The 16,614-nt window shown below is 41.2% G+C and overlaps 1 protein-coding gene across 3 annotated transcripts in view; it reads right to left on the reverse strand.

The window, feature by feature from the left end:
* Positions 1 to 6,760, reverse strand: part of NAALADL2 (N-acetylated alpha-linked acidic dipeptidase like 2) — a 496,311-nt gene extending 489,551 nt beyond the window's left edge. For 2 of the 3 annotated variants that reach the window (XM_040612990.1, XM_040612992.1), the window contains exon 1: positions 6,671 to 6,760. The gene's annotated coding sequence lies outside the window, so the exon portion shown is untranslated. Of the gene's footprint in view, positions 1 to 6,434; positions 6,634 to 6,670 lie in introns of those variants that run through there. The other variant, XM_040612991.1, reaches the window with a different exon arrangement.
* Positions 6,761 to 16,614: the final 9,854 nt, after the last annotated feature.

Here is a 16,614-nt window from a genome sequence, read left to right on the forward strand (position 1 = left end):
GGGAAGAGTAAAAGTGGGAAAACCGGTGGGTTGACATGAAGACAGTTTAACTGGTAAAGCAAAAGCCACGCGCAGGAGCCGAGCGGAACCAGGCATTCAGTGCCCACTGCCCACCGCGGGCAGGTGTTCAGGGCCACCCCCAGGGGAGCTGGGCTCCATCACGCCCAGCGGTGACTTGGGAAGGCAAAGGCTGTAGCTCCAGATGTCCCCCCCTTCCTCACCCAGCTTTGCGTGCTGAGCGTGACATCATACGGTGTGGGAGACCCCCGGGGTCAGCTGGGGTCAGCTGTGCCGGCCGCGTCCCCTCGCAGCTCCTGGTGCCCCCCAACCGGCTGGCTGGTGGGGCTGGGTGAGGAGCTGAGAAAGCCTTGGCGCTGTGTAAGCGCTGCTCGGCCAGAACTGAAACATCCCTGGATTATCAGCGTTTTTCCAGCACAAATCCAGAACACAGCCCCGTACCAGCTGCTCTGAAGAAAATTAACTCTATCCCAGTCAAAACTAGCACAGCTGCCTACAACTCCACTAAGCCCAAGACCTGAAAGCATTGCCTGCTAAAGGCATGTAAAACTGAGCACACTAAAAGCCTCAGAGCATTCCCGCTGGCTCTTCACTGCAGGAGATAATGCATTATAACACAGATTTCCCCGAAATCTCTGCAGGATCTACAAATCCCTCCTTGCAAACCCTCCAATAATTCACACACACACGGAGTAGGCACTTCTGTTAACCAGCCTGTTGTAATCAGCAGTTTTCTAAAGCAGCCCAAATGCTCTCTTCTATGAAAGTTACCCAATCAACAGCAGGATTTGTTGTTGGTTTTAATTTCACCTTTCTTTCATATTCTTGATTCCAACCATCTTTGTTTCCACAGTACTTTCATGAAAACTTGTAAGGAAACTTAGCAACCAGCAAGTTAATCTAGTATTTACAGATAATGGCCAAGACCTACTAATGCAGAAATTGAGTGTAATAACATCTTTCCATTGCTGAAGAATGTTGTTGCCAACATGACTTAGCTATCTCCAACCTTCAGTACAGCACTTATACAACAAGCTCATTGTCTCCAAACATTTCAGACATTTTAAAAGTCTTGAGTTAACTGCTCTAAGTTCAACACTATTGTTATGTACATTCATGTATTTAGATACAGCAAGAATACTGTGTTCATCTACTCTGATTCTATAAAACATGGACACAGGCCCTCAATTCACTTATATTTAGCTACCTGTTAAAGGAAAAATACCACATTTAAACTGAAATTTTCCTTTGATGAATATCCTACTATAACCTGTAATAAACAACCCTCATCGCTGAAGATGCTTTTCTTTTTTCTACTGAAAATGTGTCTGGCTCATATTTAAGCTAATGGATCTTGTTATATCATCATTTTCTGCTTCATCATAGAATTTCTGTTCACAATGCTCAAAATTAAACACTGCAATCAAGTCCCTCCTTGCCTTTCTCTTTGATAATATTCAAAATATTGAGCGCTCTTGAATTCCCCCCTCAGGAGCTATTTTCAACACTTATTCATTGCTACAGTTCTTCTCCAATTTCTTTTTGACTTTAGCATTCTCCTTGAAGTACAAGCAACTAAAGTTGACAGAGAATGAGTGAACCCATTAACAACAAATACAAAAGTGTTGTATATTTTCTGGTCAGTCGTATAAAGACTGGATCATACCGAACCTTTCCTTCAAGATCTCCCACAAATTAATCCGTATTTACATGGAAAGTTTTTAATCAAGAAGTTCAAAAACAACAATGAAGACAGAACAAAGCAACAGACCAAACAATCCTACCAATTCAACTTTACAAATGAGACTTTCATATTTCCTTCTCCCTACAACATATGCCTGGGTGGCATTTCCCTCTGATTTTCAAGCAAAAAACACAGAACTGTACGATGGCTGAATCCTCCAGCTCTGTATAAAGGAGGAATGCTACGCTTAGTACAGACAGTTCAGAGTTAACCAGTCCAAGCCAGAAATCAAGGCTTACTGAGGTCAGCAACCAACATCAATAAAGTTAAGATACTGATCTTCAACACAAGTAATGGATCAGTAATAAATAATAGCATATTCTCACCTTTATTCAGCTCCCCTATGTATTCTGTGCTTCTCAGATACCTGCAAGATACCTGCACAGAACTACAAGCATGACAAGAAACCAGAATAAACAGTGTTCATGAACCTTTATTTGATTACTTCTTGACTATGTTTCAGATATTCAAGTCTTAACATTTTTTTCTCTGCTAGATTCCAGCTGACCAATGGCTAGTAGACGGCTCATAGCAAATAACTGCTCTTCTGCCCTCAGCCGAGGCTGCAAGAGCTGTACTTCATTTTTGCTTTATAGAAACTATGTAGTTACCGAAGAATGAATGAATGACCTTTGCTACTTCCCGGCACAGCAATGTTAACCAAGCATACATAACTGACAGAACCAGCAGATGTTTATTTGAGGAGAAACAAAGTGCTTTAATGCACATGTCGCTACGGCTCCAAGAATAGAGTGCATTGTTTTCACCTGACCATAGAATCACAGAATCATTTTGGTTGGAGAAGACCGTTAAGAACACACAGTACAACCATTAAGCCAGCATTGCCACGTCCACCACTAAACCATGTCCTTAAGTGCCACATCTACACATGTTTTAAACTCCTCCAGGAATGGTGACACAACAATTTCCCCGGGCAGCCTGTTCCAATGCCTGACCACCATTTTGCTGAAGATATTATTCCTACTACCCAATCTAAACCTCCACGGGCGCAACTTCAGGCCATTTGCTCTTGTCCTGTCACCTGTTACTTGGGAGAAGAGCCCAATTCCCACCTCAATACAACCTGCTTTCTCAGAACACACAGTTACTTAACGGAGGCAATTTGCATGTCAGATTTCAACTCTCAACCATTTCAGCAATGCAGTTAAGTAACATTAAAATCCTAAAGAAAATTCAAGGAAATAACAGGAGAGGGAAAAGTTTCTTCTCCTTACTACACTTTGCAATTCAAGTGCATGGTGGGAATAGGGGGAATCAGGGCTTTTTTGCTACTAAGTTGTATAGCTGTGTTGATGTGAGGACTTATGCTGATAATGCTCTGGAAATATAAAACTGCTGAATTGAGAACCTGTACTGACTTTAAAAATAAACAAAATAAAAAACTCCACACAATCAAAAAACCAAAAACCTACACACACATAAGACAGACATATAACCACAGAAGTCAGGAACAAAAACAAGTGTTTTCTTTACTTCTCCAGCAACCTTACACAAGCTTTTGGTACAGAAATATAAACTGGCCAAGAGAGAGGAGGGACACCACATCTAAAAGATCTCAATCCAGAGAAGTTTGGATTGCAATCGAAAGAAAACATACATAAGTTTCAGAAATTTAACAAAAATACAAATATCAACAAAAGAGTTTTGCTGCAGAAACTGGTAGCCAACATAGCAGTCTTGTGAACTAAACTGTGGTGCACAGTCCATAAAAGTGTTAAATGCAAAATTTTATATCCATACAAGTCCAATTCCTCACAGCAGTACAACAGAGTTCTGCAATTCCTCCTACTGGCAGTCCATACAGAGATTCAGTGGTTGCTGGATTGCCAACAACCAATAGAGAAGATACAAACACAGCTGGTCCCCTCTGCACACCGCCACCTAAAAATGTTCTAGCACGCAGCATCAGAACAGATACGACTGACATTCCTGACACCAGTTAGCAGTTTCTGCTGAGACACATCAGGCAAGGAATCAAGCAAAATTAGTCCCAGAAAGCAACTTCATCCAATCAAACACACAACAAGAGTCAAAACCCCGTGAAAACAAGAACAGCAGCACTATCTCCACACTGCAGGAAAAAGAAACAACTTTGCCCCTCAAACAAAAAACAAACAAACCAAAGGAAAAAAAAAAACAAACAAAAAAATCAGTATCTGTTCCATTTCTCACAGACGGACATAACACCTGTATTTCATAGCTGATCAGTTTCAGCTATCTTCAGGGAAGCGGTATGACCCTTGTTTTACAAACAAGCAAACCAAAGAGTGATCTGCACAGGAAGGCAACTTACAAGATCCCAGTTGATGTGTTGTGACTTGTTTTACATATAGGCAAACCAAAAAGCTATCTGCACAGGAAGGAAACTTACAAGATCCTAGTTCTGTTCTATCACTATATTCAGAGCCATCTATCAATGACCTCCTCACATTACAATGCATAGTCCTAATAAATTAATTTGCAAATATATACTTAGATGCATGTGCTTGAACACTAAAGCAAATGCCACACTGGGGGGGGGGGGCGGGCAGACACACACACAACACCCACAACACTGCCTAGGCACCAGCTCTGTAGTACATACATACATTGCACTGCAGGAACGCTATCTTGGTCAACAAAAGTACATGTAGTTGGAGCACCAGAGCTAGTGAAAGAGTCTGAGGATCTAGAAGATGTCTACTCGACAGATTAACCATAATGAAGATCTACAGCAGACATTCCTTGGAGGATGTGCATCACTAAGAATTACTCTTCTGAAATAAATCTGTTTATTAAGGAGGAGAAAAAGTACTTTAAAGGTTTTTGGGTTTTTGTTTTTTGTCTAGTTTGCATTCATACCTTGAGGTTATTTAAGAAGGGGGCAAAATAATGCAGGTGTGTACCACAGTTATGTGACAAGCTAAGACTTCAGCTACAAAGATTAACAGAGCAGGAAGTCATATGATTCAGCATGACCACTGGGAGCTGCTACCACAAAAAATCTGCAGCTTGTAACACTCATACGAACCATGAGCATCTTTTTATCGACTTAGACAATTCTGACATTTTTACCACTTAATCCTTTTTTCTGCTTTAGATAAACAACCTGTACTCAACTCTTCAAAGCAAACAAAACAGCTTCCCATTAATACAAACAGAAATATTACTTCATTATTGAGCAATTTGGCCTGGTAATATTGCCTGAGCTAACATCTTCAACAACATAAAACTGTTTTTACTTTAAGGATGTGAAAAAAATCAAAGTTTAGATAGACACTTAAAACAAGAAAAACCTGATGAAACTTAGAGAAAAGTAGTTTTTTCTGCAGGATATTTTTTTTTCCTTAAGAGAGTGTTGTGTATAGCTCTACAGCTTTTAATTAAAAAAATCCAGCAGAAGAAACTGCAAAAGGTCTGCTACAAAAAGATCATTCTTTGGCTGGTTTCAGATGGTTAACTTTATGGTAGATTATCATACAGTTAAGGTATCTATTAGGAATGTGATCTAAGACCAAAATTCAGAAGATACTCATTAGTCTTTTGATAACACTGGAGATAAATGCTGCATTACAGATGCACTGGGACTCATATAAGAGCTCTTTAGATTAAAATTCTAAAAATATTTATAACATGGCTTGATATAGAAGACTGGCACCATTACAGTTTCAGTCACCTAATGCTTTCCATATGCTAACCACCCAACAAATAAATCTGCCTGTAAATGCAAGAAATACATACCAAGTAATAAATAAACCAACACGAAATGGGCTGTTCAGACTAAGGTAAAAATCTAAGTTCTTTATTTCTTCCCCGAATATTTCTGTCCAGATGACTCAGCAACAACACTGCAAATTTCAGCTGAAGTCAGCAAGATACCTCCGTGCCGTTTGCAAGTGCAACTTTTACAGAGTGCATTTTAATTACAGTTTTGAGGCCATGTCAGTTGCAGGAACGTTGCTGTACAAGAAACTTACTAAAGCCAAGGAGCTCCACCTGGGTGGCGAAACCCAGACACTGTGGGTCACACAGCAGGACTACAGCATTACCCTGTACCGAAACCTGTGAAATTACTCATTTGTGTGACAGATAACCTGAGCATATGCCAAATGAAGGAAGGGAAAGCATGTTTTCATCCAGGTCATCATTGTTCTGATGGCTTCCAGAAAGTTTTCAAGATGTCATGTACGACTACACGTTGGGGTTTTATATATATATATATATTTAAGAGCTAACAATGAATTCAACACATAATTCAGTTTCTAAAAGTAGCCGAGACAACGCTTATGTCCAGTTTATCGACGCAGCCCAGAGAACAGAAAGCAAATAACAAAACGCTCTGAGTAACGCAAGGCAGTAACTCCGAAGGCGGACAGAGCGGCAGAAGGCAGCCAGCCGGACCGGTGCGAGGCACATTTCCAAGGCAGATTTACCTGTTCTACCGCAATCTGTAGCGTCCTCAAGCCGGGCCCTCCCACCCGGGCAGGGGAAGAGAAACGGCGCTGCCTCACAGCGCGTGCCCCCTCAGCAGCCGCGGGCGGCGCCCGCGCAATTGGCGCCCGCCACGCGCGGAGGCACGCGCTCCCCTCACCTCACCGCAGCCCGCCGGGCTGGCTCGCACCTACTTTTTTTTTTTTTTTTTTTTTTTTTTGTAAACCGAGTTTGGAGTTACCTTTGGGCAAAACACCCACAAAACCGCCTCGGTAGGACAAAGTTCACCACCACCACCGGCGTGAGGGCGAGCTGACAGCCGGGCTCCACAAGCGCCCCGCAACCCGACGGGCTGGGCTGCCGCCCGCGAGGTGCGGGGGGGGCCGGTCCCGGGAGTCCGGCGCTCTGCCGGCGGGACCCGGCCGCTCCGGTGCCGCACCACCCGCCCGCCTCCTCCCCACGCCGCCGCGCCGTTACCTGCCCACCCCGGGTGCCCCGGCGCCGTACGGCTGCCCCGCGCTCGCCGAAGGAGGTTTTCAGCAGCCGTAAAGCGGGGAGCGCGCTCTCCCCGAGCGGCGCGGCGCCGGCGGCCGAGCAGGGGCCACCCCAGGAAGCGGCCCCGAGGGCGGCCAGCGGGCTGGGGCCTGGGGGCGCGGTGCCCTCCCTCGGCGCCGTCCCGGCAGCAGCGGGGCTGGCCCCCCCGCGGGGGTTCCCTGCCTGCGCGGAGAGCTCTCCCCGCCGCCGTGAGCGGCCGGGCCGGGCCTGCCCGGGGCCCTGCTGACCCCCGCCCCCCAGCCAGCCGGGGCAGAAGCAGGAGAGGCGAGCGGGACCCCTGGTGCTGGGGGACGTGGGGAGAGGAAACCTGCAGAAAGCTTTTCACACGCTGTGACAACAGGTGGTGCAGGTTACGGGCGAGGCCGTTACCCGCGTTCAAGCAGCAGAGCCCGCAGCTCCAGCTCCTGCGGGATGAGAGGTTTTCCCCACCCCACGACCTCAGTTCATCACGTTTGACAGTTCCAGAGGTGGTCAAGCCTTGTTTCAAGGCTGCTCCGTGATAATTTGGGCTATGCGGGGGGTCGTGCTCATGCTAGTTACACAGTAAATTACGCCGTAGCTCCAGCCGGGCCGCCCGGGTGCACCCAGGGGCGGGCGGGGCCGGGTGGGGCCGGGTGCTCCCAGCTGAGCCGTGTGCTCACACCTCTGCACCAGGACAGCAGGAGCAAAAACCACCAGTGAACGGTTTTCATAGGCGTCTGAACTGCTGTAATTACATTGCTTTGACGAAGCCTTTTGGTGTCCGTAGGTAAACTTTGATCTTTAATGCAGTCTCCTTACAATACCATCTCCATATAAAAAGGAATTTCCTCAATACGGATTCATGATTTAGTTCTGCTTGGAAGCGTTTTGCTGTTCATTCTGTCCTAAACCTACAATTTGTCCTGTAATCCAGACGGCTACCACACAAGCTACAGAGCTCAGCTGCCTTCCACAAGGGCAGGGGAAGTAACAGCCTGTTAAATTTCGCTGTCTGAAGTTGGGGTTAATATTGTTTACCCTATGAGAATTTAGCAATATAAGTGTTCATTTTAAAGAGGGGAAATATGTTAAGAAGCACTTCCCAGAAGGACATTTATGACACATCCCTCCCCATGTGACGGAAAGAAAAAAGAAACCAAAAAAAAAAAAGAACGATTAAGATGTTTTCCCTCCTGAATAAGAGCTACTACCAAGAAAAAGAAAAAAAGAAAAGAAAAAAAAAAACAACAAACCACACACACAATCATCTTAACCCAACAGGTACAGTAGAGAATGTAGAAAAAGTGTTTCAGAGATTTTCCATGCATATAGTAAGCGTTCTAGCAGACAGAAAAGCAAATTTCAGGCATTTATAACAGAAGTAGCTTCTACTAATAAGGTACTAATGGGAAAGTCTGATTGGACTGCTATAACTCTGAAAGCAATTTCAGAAAGCACAGAGAAATGCAGTCACTGAAGAGCAGGTGAACTAATCTACAATCCTCATTAAAAAAAAAAAACACTTCTTCCAACATCAAACAGGAACAAAACAACTGCAACTGGAAGCATACTTTTCTTGCCCAAAGAAACAGAAATCTATCAGGCATTTAGGTGTACAAATACATTTACTCAAAGAATGATTCATCAGGTTTTATTCACAGTTTTCTCTTCTCCTGCAAGAACATGATACAACTGTGCTCCTTCCCACATTCGTCCCTTTTCTTGGTAATCAATGTGTTACAGCCATGGCAATACACACTGGTTTTCTTAGTTAACCATTAGTACAGAATTGAGTATTTTGTGCTGTGTAGCTTAAGCCAGTTGTGCCCATTCCATGTGAAAGGCCGAGGCTGAAGTTCAGAACAGCTTTACCACCACCAGGGCTCTGCATTTCCTTGCTTCAGCTGTGAACTGCTTCTAGGCAGTCCAGTCTGGCACAAGTGTGAGTTAACACGGCAGCAGAGAAACCATCTCCAACAGCAAATCAGTGTACCAGCCATGACTCCACAGGCTTTCACACAAGGGCCCAAACAGATTCGGTAATCAGATGGCTGGCTGTTTGGAGTCTCATGCCTCTGCTGCATCTTAGACAAAAATTCCTAGACAGGCCTCTTAATGACTCTGAGCAATAGCAAGAAGTCACTCAAATCTAAAACTTCATTACCCTTTTGCTAAAAAAACAGGACAGCTTTGCTGCCCAAACCCTGGTCTTCCTGCTGCTCTTCTAATAGTTCCTCCCTTCCCCCAACATTTTTGCCAAGGATTGGCCCCATTACAAGCAGCAGGAGAAGCAAGCATTCACTTTCCACAGTACAGAGGTATAGCCAAAGGGAGAAGCTGGAGTCAATTGACAAGGAAATGAATTTATTCTTTTTTTAAATACTGAACAAGGACCACACACTCCAGAGGTGAGTCACAAAAATAAATAAAAAGGCAAGTGATGCCCCAACATTCAGGAAAACTGAAACTTACACTATGAAGAAACAACACTCCAAGCAATTACATTTTGCAAAAATATAATGAGCCATGACTAGAAAAAAAAAAAAAAAAAACATGTTATACTGTCAAATATAAACTTAAACCTTCCATAAAACTTTTCTCAAAGGAAATAATGCATAGAAATAGTACAGCCATAGAACACTTAAGTATTTACATGCATCTTGCCTTACCAAAAAATTCTCAGGGAATTTGGAAATGCTCACAGATACAGGGAAAATTTGAACGTTAAGCTTAAAGAGTCATTACTGATGTTATGTCTCAAAGAAAAAGTTTTGCTTTACAAAAAGGCTAAGCCAAAAGGAATCCATTTGATGTTTTAAACTACTGACTTTAAATTGCTGTTCACAAGAATAAGCTTGTTTTTCTTTTGTGGGTTAAAAGTTGGGTTTATTTGTTTCTTTTTGTTTTTTACCAGCCTGCTAAGTGATGGAGCCGTAGTCGTTCCCTGAAGCAGAAGTGCCATCTCGTGGCTCTGTTCGTACTTGCTGGTTAAGACGCTGCCTTTTCGGATCCTGTTAAAGGTACTAATGTAAAAAACTTCTTTAAAATAAGTTCAGTCTGCGAACAGGAAAAAAAAATCCTACCTAGTTCACACGTTTATGGACTGACAGCATGAAGGGTAATGTTCTCCAGTCCTTGCTGTAGGACACAGATCACTGTAGTTGGCAGGACTATTTGTTCCACCGCAGGTGAAGGAGGGCTTTCAAACTGTCATTTTAAAGGTCTGAAAGGGATCTACAGTCCTGCCCCTCATCATCCACTCCCGCAGTACCTAATCAAAGAAGCTACGGAGACCAAGAGGACTCGTAGGCATGCCTGGAATGTCGTCCAGTCTTGCTTCCTTACATAGGCTAAAACCACCATACATTTACATAACACAAGCCCCACCTGGGGAAACAAGAAATTAAATACCTTTTAAAACATCTGCCAAATGTAGTTGGAAGGTCTAAAATTCCTTTTTATGATCAGTCTCTGCTTTTTATACTGAAGAATAAATTGCATATATGTATTTTACAGAACTAATCCATGATTCAGCAAGAAAATTAATGAAATGAACAGACAGTTGAAACTGCTGCCAAGAGTGGTCATTTTAGACCTAGCAACCTTGGAAAATGACCTTTTAAAGAATGAATTTGGAAAAGTACACTACAAACCAACAAAAATGAGTGCTATCTACCTATAAAGTCTGCTAATAACAATAGCTTCAGAAGAATGAAGACATTAAATGGATAGCATTAACTTGCTAGAGCTGCTGTTTATGTATGAAGCATCCTAAGTAGTGGATATCGCTGCCTCAACGCACCCCTAAAGTAACTGCAGTTTTGCTCAGTGTATGTTTCTGCTCACTACACAAGGAAGTACTCTGACCCACTGAGGCCAGTAGGAGTGTAGAGCTGCAGAGCAATGCAAAAGTGAGAAAATTACAAAATTAGGCCTAAAATAGAAGGCTAGCATGGCTTCCTCAAGGACTTAGAAAAGGATAACAAAATAAGAAGTAATGCAACATATTTAGACAATTCCATTAGTTATTCATTGTCCCGTAAACAGTGAAATACATCCTAAAAAATGCATTTAAATACTTTTCACATGCTTTGCAGTCAGAAGAATGTCCCAACTCATATTGAACTACTATTTAAGTAGTGCATAGCGGTGCAAAATAAGTTGAGTGGTTCTGCAGTTAATCTGGCTTTTGTAAGGCATGGATCAAGCAATAAAAAAGTAGAATAACTAGCAGAAGCAGGCAATTCCGATTTTTGTCCAAGGTTAAACTAGAGAATGATTGTTCTTAAAAGAGATGGCTCTTTGTTTAATAGAAGTATTTTCTTTTCACTTTGAAATCTATCATATTGAAATGAAATGGAAGTCCATTTCTTATCAGTGCATTGCTGCAGTGGACTTTCTCAGCCTTTTCCCCTCCTACTCAGGCAAACTCTATCCTAAGCTGCAAAACATAATTCCACAAAGACTATGAATTTTTTATTTATAATATTTTTTAAATTATTCAAAGCTTGTAGTTTTTATGGACCACAAGACCCACTCTGGAAGTTTTGGGCTTCTGATAGCTGCCTAGAATAGACAGCAGCTAGGAGTACAAGGAAATACCTCTAGCATACAGCTTTCACTAAAAAAATAACAAAAATAATTTTATTCCAATTAAAAAAAGTGCAATGCAGTAAGTCAAAACAGAAATAGTCTCCTCCTTCTGCCACTACCTCCCCCATGTCCTCCTCCAGTCTCCTTTCAGATTATAAGAATGTGAAAGAGAACAAGATGATTTGCTGAAGAGCCAGTCCCATGCCCAGACTAGCCCCAAGACACTGTCTTTCAAAAAATTATTTTCTAATATACAGTCTCCATGTTACCATTAATCAAAATGTTGCCATTTTAGGACTACTGACTAACACAGAAAGTGCCATCAATTGTCCTAAAGTCCTTGAGGCTGTTATGGATATTTTCATGCGTTGCCAGAAGCAAGTGGTTTTGTCAATGACTTGGTAAGATCAGGATTTGGGGTTCGTAACAGGTAATTTTGATTTATTAAAACAGTTCAGGGTGCACATTTGAAGATGTGCATAGACCAACACATTAAAGAGATATAAATGAGTGAAAATAGTCAACATCTATCTAATAAACAGATCTTCACAACACTCAAAGTTGTTTTACAAGAAAAATAGTTCCTATGATAAAGCCTATAACCACAGATTATGGGCAAGAAAGCCTGCCTCCTCCTTTTCTTAATTATTTAAAAAATAATCGCTTCAGTGGTGGGTTTTATAAGGTGTTTGTGAATTGAAACAGAAAATGAGAGTGCAGAACCTGAGCCTTAATCCTCCAATTTAATTTCCTTTAATCTTGCATATAGATTATAACCTCTTTTTTAACTATCCAGTTTTTCACCAAAACTTTTCAGTTGCAGATCCTCTTATGCCTTTTTACCATGAGATAATATGCATTGCTATTCTCCAGCCAGACTTCCAGCCTCCCTCTCCAGACTTCTCCACCTCATGTTCAACACAGCATTCGGTTTCAAATCTAGGATGGCTAACACAATATAAGTAGAACAAGTACAGAAGATAGAGCATTGCAAGTGGTCATTTGGCAACCTGCAGGGCTCACACTTACAGGCAAATACTCAAGAGCACAGGTAGGGTGGCAAACACAGCATTAAGACTAAATAAAAAACAATTTATATTGACCCCCATTGAGGTTTGAAGCTGGGATAGGTAATTTCTTCCAAATAGAGGAGGAACACTACAGACTTTAGTGCTCCAGGCTTTTCTGGGTCTTGATCATTTAACTCATCGTGGGGTTTCTTCACATAACCTGACCTCCAGTTGTTTTTGAACAAAAGAAGTAACTGCTGAAGGAGATTGTGGGGAGAAGAGGAAAGAGACAATCCGTAATCATCGGGAACTGCATTGTAGTCAGTACTTAGCAAGAAAAAAAATACTTAAAAGAGGTATTTTAAAACCAACACAAACATAAGAGGTTTTATTCTTTATTAAGTCAATACACTTTATTTAAAAGCAGATGACCTAGTAAAATAAGGGACAACCTAAAAAAAATCCCAGTGGCACAGACACATTCCATTTGGTGTGATAAAAGACAAAGACCCATGCATCTTGCAACGTGTAATTTACTTAAAAGGACAGTAACTTATAGCCTATGATTTTAATGATTGTCCTGCAACTGATCATTTTGTGAAGTACCAAATAAAGTGCAGTTAAACTAAATATCATCCTCTTACTCTTCCAGAGAACAGTATTTCATTTAAGCCAGACAGAGGTAGTTTTGAGGGTTAGTGTTAGATTGGAAAGCTTGTTTGTAGTTATTTGAGCTCCAAGACCTCAGCCTTACTTAGACTAGTTCGCATTTTTAAAAACTTCTCCAAAACTTTAAAATCTCATTTATATTTTAAATGCTTGGCTTAAGATAACTAAACCTGCCACAGGGCCCCGTTCTGATTTTGTGTAATCCACTACTTTTGAATCAAGACAACAGACTTCTCCCAGAAAGAGAGAATCTTGTTCTTTCACCACTGAAAATAATTATATTGCCACCACTCATATCAGGAGAAAAAGATACATGGCCATTACTCAAAGATGCTCTAATTTGTCCTTACTGAGTTAATTGGAGGACTGACAGCTGAAAGAGCTCTATGTCTCACAGGACTAATTTTCTCTTTACTTGTACTGTACCAACTTGAAAGATAGAAACATTTAACAGACTGGTCCCCAGACATGCATTGTTTTTCCTAATATTTTCACACTGTAGTCTAGCAATCCTGCCTAAAACCTCACAGCAAGAACATCTTGAATGTAAAATATATACTGTACCAGCAGAGGAAATAGTCTGTTTTGCTCTGCCTGCTAGAAGTATCAATGGATACCAGGAAACAATGTCAGATATGCTCATCAGTCACAAGTAATTACAGATCCCTATCATCATTGTTTTCCCACATAATCACCTTATCTTTGACAGGAGGCACAAAAAAAAGCCTACAGTTTGTGGGAAGGATTCATCCCAACAAGTTTGCTGTCAGAAGAGTAAGGAAATAACAGAAAAAAAAGTGTTGACCAAATGTTTTTTTTACTGTTGCTTATAAACAGGAAGAATTTTTTTTTTTTTTTTTTTTTAATCAACTGTAAGTCTAACTACCTCCTGGACACCTTACATTTGCTTTTTTAATCGTTTTCAAGAAGATATTTTACACCATTTTTTTAATTGTAGTTTGTGATTATTTTTCATAATTATTTATATCAATTAAAACCACATTCCAGTTAGAGTCCTAACAAGTGGAGGCTTTGCCCAGTGATCCATCAGGAGAGTCACTAGATCCTGTGCCCAGTGCAGTGCTTCCCTGTAAAGGAATCCAATTCAGTGAACTATGGGAATTAAGTGACCATATGGAACATTAGTGGTGGAGAGATACTATAACTTGAGAGCAAAATTATCACAAGATACTCTAAAAATAGGAAAGAAGGTATCTGCTGAATATTCAAAGTATTAGAATAGGAGTTATGTTTAGAAGAGGAAGAGTATTAAGAGATATTCTATACAAAGGAACAACAAGTTATTATGATTCTGAGGCACTTTGCAGAAAAAGTGTCACAAAAACAGAATAATTTAATTTCTTTCTATTTAATACCAACTGCAATGGCCACATGCTGTTCTGTGTTTGTATTTATTGTGTAATTTTGTTTGTGCCATCAGAATATAAGCTCTTCCAGGCAGGGCCCGGCTGTTTGTTTGGCACGAGCTCCCCTATTATACAACACTGGGTACACTTAAATAGGGGCTATACATGCTATGTTAATAGTCTTCTTGAAGAAGGCTAATTAAAACAATCCTGATAAAATGATGTTAGAGTTTTCACATAAATCAGCAGGATCAAGGACATTTCCATTTTAACCTCACCAGGGGACTGGTGCAGAAAAAATTAAGTATCATTTTAAAAACCATAATTATAGCAAAACTGTACTCTAGGAGTAGTGGCAGAGTTAGACTCAGGCATCTGTGTACCTGTTGGGAACCTGCAACAGTCATTAGTTGCATCCTATTGATGCGACAGGACCTGTCAATACCTCACTGAGCGCAGGCAAAGGAATCTAGTTTATGGCTTCCACTGCAAGTCCTTGGTGCTGTTTGCTTTCACTACAGAGCCCAGTTAAAGTTAACTGGTCAACACTTATTTCCATTCCAGGACCTCACAGCTTTTACAGATTCATGGAGAAGCATCACCCACAGCCAGGATAGCCCATCACCCTGCAGTAGGATTGTTGCCTTGCACCTACTCCAAGTTATGCTTGCAAAAGCTTGCATTCCTTATTCTGTTACTCTAAGGAGTCCTGTGCCTGCCATAATTCAGACCTAAGTATCTAATAACCCTGGAGAACACCCGAGTGCTGTACCCATGGTATTTTCTGCCCCATCATACACGCTATACCCACAGCAGAGCAGGTTCTGTTACATAGAAGTCCTCTATGTAAAAGCATTCACGAAGCCGCCTTTTAAATCTGTGGCTAGTCTTATGATTAAACCTAGCCTTCTGTTAGATTAAAAAAAAAAAAAAAAAAAAGATGAAATCCAGTGTTTTTATTTTATTTCCTTTGCACTGACATGAAAGACTACATAAGGTACAAGAATGGAAGGCAGCACTGAACTGCCAAACTGATATCAAAGGCAGCTTCAGGTGATTGACATGGACTAGAGAATGTCTGTTAATACCCTGTCACAATATAGCTTTACAAGAAAAACATTTACATGAGCTGGTATGAAATCCATACAGTAAAGTTTGTTCTGTAATCCTTCACTGTTTCCCAGATAGATACCCAAGCACATTATAAACAAAGGGAGTCAAATAGTATGAACGCCAAAAGATAATTGCAAACCTAACAGGGCAACAGGGCACCATAATTTCATCAAAATCTCTGCTTCTGTCAGTGCTACCCATTTTTGTTGCATATAGGAGGAGTAAAGTCATGCCAATAAAAAATCCAACCTAGATTAAAGTGGATAAATTGGAGGGATTGTTTGTCCAGGGCTTAGGTTTACTTTAAAGCACAGCTTTTACCCGATTTATTTGTCCTAATGCAGGCCACTGTAAAGAATACGTTATTAAACCTTTTAATTTCAAACACACTTCTGTGATTGCAATTTAAATGAGAACACATGACGCTGAATCCCACTTGATCTCTTCGCACTAGTTCTGGCAGTTCATGGGCTTTAATTCTAATCAGGGTAAACAAATCCATAACTGAGCCTGGTAAAGAGGAATACATGCCAATTTTATAGGAAAATCTTGCTCTTTTTTTGTTAAAAGCTGGGCTAAGGGAGAAGTACTGAGCAGTGATTGGAGATGCTGGCCTGAATAAAATGAGAAAGAGTTGAAGTACAGGGAAGCAGAAGGGATCCAGAAAAAGAGATCAAGTGAGTTGTAGCACTGCTTCAGTACCTCTTATCAGGTGGAAGAAGGGGTGGGTTAGTATTTTCATTGATTCTCCTTTCAGTTGGTATTGTCTTGGGATATTAACAGTTTAACTTCCTGAGGCCAAAGCTTTTTAGACTAAGGGTGATTAAGTTACCTTTTCAGCAAAATGTAACATGCAGACTGCTAAGGTAGTAACTTAAGTAGAATAAAAGACCTTTTCAAACTAACACAGGCCTGAAGATGCCATCGTGTAATAAACAGCTTTTCATTGGCCTAATTCACTTTCATACTGAGCACCAGTGCATGGAGCAAGATGACAATTTGGATCTGAGCGGTCAGGTGTTCTTTTTTTGTTTCTGGTTTTTTTTTTTTGGTTGTTGGGTTTTTTTTTTGTTTTGTTTTTTTGTAAGTGTGATGCTGTAGCTGGATACTTCCAAGGATAAAAATGCTGTCAAAGAAGCATGCAATTTAAGGT

This window comes from Falco naumanni, chromosome 13 (genome assembly GCF_017639655.2).
Source record: "Falco naumanni isolate bFalNau1 chromosome 13, bFalNau1.pat, whole genome shotgun sequence".
NCBI lineage: Eukaryota > Metazoa > Chordata > Aves > Falconiformes > Falconidae > Falco > Falco naumanni.